Source organism: Sylvia atricapilla, chromosome 1 (genome assembly GCF_009819655.1).
Source record: "Sylvia atricapilla isolate bSylAtr1 chromosome 1, bSylAtr1.pri, whole genome shotgun sequence".
NCBI lineage: Eukaryota > Metazoa > Chordata > Aves > Passeriformes > Sylviidae > Sylvia > Sylvia atricapilla.
In genome coordinates, this window is record NC_089140.1 from 4,028,294 (window position 1) to 4,033,181 (window position 4,888).

A 4,888-nucleotide genomic window follows, 5' to 3' on the forward strand; every position below is an offset into this window, starting at 1 on the left:
TTGAGAACTCAGTATGGAAATACCCACTTGGGTCTAGGAAACCATCATCCTCATCTTGATTCAGCTGAGGGGGGGTTGTGTGAGGCTGAGGGTTGGCTACAGGAATCACTGAGAAGGAACTTAACTTCCCAAGTCTCCCTATAAACATCTGGAAAAGCACACTTAGGGTCCTCACTTACGTTGGTGTAAATCATTCTGGAAAAAATCTGTCACAAACAGAGGAACCTGGGACACTCCTTTGGGGACATCTCTGAGGCAGAGCTCACTTGGTGGCCCTGTGGGATGTTCCAAGGCCAGGTTGGATGGGTTTGGGGACAACCTAAATGGGGAGTGTCCCTGGACATGGCAGGGGACTGGAACTGGATGAGATTTCAGGTCCTTTCCAACCCAAACCCTTCCACGATTCTGTGATTGTTTCCTTATCTATTTTCCAAGCAACTCTTCATTGAGCAGGTGAATTTCTGGATCTTCCAGCCTCCATCAATCCCCATTTCCATTTGCTGGTCGAGACAGCAGCTCTGCTCCTTCTCCCCCACAGAGGACATTCATTGTTCAGAACAAAAATATTACATTGCTGTGTTTATTTAATCAAGTCAAAATTCATAGGCAGCATCTGTGCAGAAGATAAAATGTTTTGGGACAGTTTAGTCCTTTTCTTATCTGAGTGATTAGGGTTATGTAAAGTCTTTTCTCCCAAACACAGAGATGGAGTTTCATAAGCAATGGACCAAAGCAGTGCCAAGCATCCAACCACCTCCCCTCGATCACACTGGATTAGTACAATTAATCTGGGGGCATTAGTGACCAGCAGGGGTTTGCTTGGAGGATATAATATATATTTATTATTTCATATCTGATTTCCCCCAAGAGCAGAAAATTCAGCTGTGGGCTTTGCTCTACATCGTTGTATTTTTTTTTTTTTTTTGCAAATGGCTCTGTGGGATTTGGAAAATTACTGAGGAGCTCCTGCTCAGGGCAAAATAAGGCTCAGGGGTAGTGAGTTAATATGGGAGGTGATTCTCCCCCTTTACTTCACTCTCATGGGACCCCCCCTGTAGAGCTGTGCCCTGCTTTGGGGTCCCCAGCACAGGAAGGACATGGATCTAGTCCAGAGGAGGCCATAAAGATGCTCCAAGGAGCCCCTCTGCTCTGGAGCCAGGCTGGGAGAGCTGGGGGTGCTCACCTGGAGAGGAGAAGGCTCCAGGGAGAGCTCAGAGCCCTGCCAGGGCCTGAAAATGCTCCAGGAGAGCTGGAGAGGGACTGGGGACAAGGATGTGCAGTGATCAGACAAGGGCCAGACCAGCCAATGGCCACCAGAAAACGCAAAGCAGAGGACCAACAGCCCAAACACAAGGTGATCTTTCCTCCTTCCTTTCAAAGCTGTCACCTGTTAATTGTATTAATTATTCACCACTTCCTGTATTAGGAGAGAAAATGAACTTCTCTGTTTTACTCCTCCTCTTCAAACACTTCCTAAAAGCGAGGATGATCCCAAACTGTCTGAATCCACAGCTGATCCAAGTGATGCAAGGGGAGATACTGAGAGGCTGGAGTGAGTCCAGAAAGGGAACAGAGCTGGGGAAGGCTCTGGAGCACCAGGAGCAGCTGAGGGAGCTGGGAAAGGGGCTCAGCCTGGAGAAAAGGAGGCTCAGGGGGGAACTTGTGGCTCTGCACAACTCCCTGACAGGAGGGGACAGCCGGGGGGGGTGGGTCAATATCTTGTCCCAGGTAATAAGAGATAGGATAAAAGGAAACAGCCTCAAGCTGAGACAGGTGAAGTTTAGATTGGGTCTTAGAAACCATTCCTCCACCAAAAGTTTAGTGGTGGGCTTGGCAGTGCCAGGTTAACAGTTGGACCTGACCATCTCAGTGCTTTTTTCCAATCTAAAGGATCCTATAATAACTTAAAAAAAAACCAGTGGGGTTTGCAGCACTTTCCGTTTTTCTGAGCTTTATGAGATGAATGGGCAATGTCCTCCTGTCCCCGTGCAGGGAGATGGCTGCAGATTACAGAGGTGTTACATGATCAGCCCGGATGGGAACATGGAAATGAGGGTGGCAGAGCCATGCAGAGTGAGACTGGGGCTCTGCAGCCCCTGCTTATAAATACTAAACTCTGCCTGTGTGGCACAGAGGGTGAATTGCAGGTCACAGCAAAGATAGGAATCAAAAAGGTTTAAGCTGAGCTTCCAAAGTGCATCTGTTGGAGCCGCCTTTGTTAGGACAAGCCTGTCAGCTTTTTTTATTTTTTACCAGGGTGTTTTTTGCCACACACCAGCGAGGTGAAGTTCACGTTGTTCACTTCAGACTCCTTTCCACAGCATCCCATTCCAGCAGCAGAGTAAAACCAGAGGTTTCATGACACCTGTTTGCAAAGTCCTCTTGAGACTGAGCCAAACTGTGTCCCAGGCTCTGCTAATCACAGAGGCTGCACTACAACTATCCACTCTTGGGATGGTTGGACGGGGCTTGGAGCACCCTGGTCTAGTGGGAAGTGTCCCTACTCATGGCTGAGGATGGGAACAAGATGGTTTTAGTCTTCCTTCCGACGTGAACCATTCCATGATTCATTCCAGGCGGGGTTCTGTGCATTCCCCTGAAGATGAACTACCAGGAGCTACATTTCTGAGCCTCTCACAGGCTTGTTGTCCCACCTGCATTAAAATCCACGCTGCAACAGCATTTTCAGCCACTCAATCAACAAAGAGCATTAGAGCCAGGCAGTGCTGGAGGTTCAGGGCTGCATCGAAACACCCAGGAGAGTTAAAAATAAACAAATTCAGTGCCTCAACACAGTCTTTCCTGTCGCTATTTTCTGCCTGACAGCCCCCTCTTCTGGGAAGCAGGAGCTGTGCTGGCTGAACGGTGCTCATTGCTCAGCTCCCACCGGTGCTGAGCAGCAGCAGGACAAGGGCAGAGCCTCCCGGGATGACTTTAGGCAGAGTGGCATCAGGCAGCCTCCTCTGAGCTATTTTCTGCAGCTGCCTTTGGAGGAGGTTGGAAATTTCTGCATTATTGACTGCTGGTCAGTCCCAGCACCCAGTTATGGGGTACCCACAAGGGGATGGGAGCAGCTCCCAGCACTGGCACTGGAGAAGTTCAGCTAAAACTGAAGGAAATCACTCAGAAACCTTCCCTAATTGCTGTTGCCCTGCCAGGCTGAAGAAGGCATCATCTGCCAGCGCAGAAAAAGCTTCCAGTCACATGAATCCCATTGATGGTTTCAAGCATCCTCTTATGTATCTTTTTTTTTTTAAGCCTTTCCTTGCAGAGTGTCAGACCTGCTGATGCCAGGGGCTAACACAGCTAATGCTCCCCAAAGAGCATCTGTGCTCCTGCAGCTGACAGAGCCAAATCCTGATCTGAGATGCAGAAAGGTCGGGATCAGTCCTCAGAGTCTGTTCCCAGAGTCTGACAAGTTGGGGCAGGCAGGTAAATTCCACAGGTAAAAGTATCCTGAGCTGCATCAGAGGCAGGGCAAGGAGGAGGATTCTTCCCCTCTGCTCTGCCTTGTGAGACCCCACCTGCAGGGCTGTGTCCAGCTCTGGAGCTTCCAGCACGGGAAGGATGTGGAGCAGCTGGAGTGAGTCCAAAGATGAACAAAGATGATCTGAGGGCTGGAGCCCCTTTGCTATGGAGAAAAGCTGAAAGAGCTGGGGGTGTTCACCTCAAGGAAAGGCTCTGGGGAGACCTGAGAGCCCCTTCCAGCGCCTGAAGGAGGCTCAAGGAGAGCTGGAGAAGGACTTGGGACAAGAACCTTGAGTGACAGGACAAGGGGGAATAGCAGAGAGTGCAGGTTTAGATGAGATGTTAGGAGGAAATTCTTTCCTGTGAAGGTGCTGAGATCCAAGCACAGGGTGCCCAGAGAAGCTGTGGCTGCCCCTGGATCCCCAAAGTGTCCAAGGCCAGGTTGGACAGGACTTAGAGCAGCCTGGGAGAGTGGAAGGTGTCCCTGCCATGGCAGAAGGTTGGAACTACATGATCTTTAACATCCCTTCACACCCCAACCATCCCAGAATTTGTGTTTTCTAACCCATCTTTAAATGAGTGTTTAAACCCAGGCAAAAACTTGGGAGAACACTTCCCAACCCTCTGAAGGGAAAATTCCCAATCCAGGGATATCTCAACAGGATGAGAGCCCACAAGACAAGGTGTAAGACCTCTCCTACCTGGCCCAGACCAGGAGGGTTTAAGGCTCCCCAAAACCTAAGTCCTCCAATAGCACAGGGCTCTGAATTCCTGCAGTGCCCAGGGAAGTGAAAGGGTACCTGGCTCTTCTCCCACCTGCTCAGGGCAGTCTCTGGTTCCAGCCCTCACTGCCAGAAGACATTAAAGGAAAAAAAAAACCCGGCCAGCTCTTTGCTGCTCACTCCCTCAGCCAAGGAACCTGACCGTGTCCAGCAGGAGCAAGAACTGGGGCAGGATTTTCCACCCCTGCTCTGCTCTCCCGTGTGGAAATGCTCCCAAATTCTGCAGAAATACAGGTATTAAACAGCTGCAGCCAAAAAAAGAGCACTGAACCCATCTCCTGAGGTGGCTGCTTGAACCACAGTGGAGAAAAGAGGACTGGCACTGTGATCACAAACACAGCCCATGCAACTGGGACCATCTTCCACCAGAGCCCAGGATGACCCAAAGCCAGATGAAAGCCTGTGCATGGACCTGAAATACCCACAGCCCTAAGCAGGAGGGCAAAAAGGAGAGAGAGAAGGGGCATTTCTGAAGAAAGCACAAGGCTGCAGGAACACAGAGAGGCAGGCATATACAATGGTGGTTTTATTTTAACATCTTCAGGGCAGGCTGCAATTATTTCCATTTTTAAAGTTAAATCTGGTCAGCAATTGAGGAAAAAACCCCAAAGAGTCCCTGTGTGCACAAACAATGCAGC

General features: G+C 49.9%; 1 long non-coding RNA gene across 1 annotated transcript in view; it reads right to left on the bottom strand.

Annotated features, from left to right (window-relative positions):
• Positions 1 to 4,888, bottom strand: part of LOC136358081 (uncharacterized) — an 829,601-nt gene that overhangs the window by 548,797 nt on the left and 275,916 nt on the right. The gene's annotated exons all lie outside the window — the stretch shown is intronic.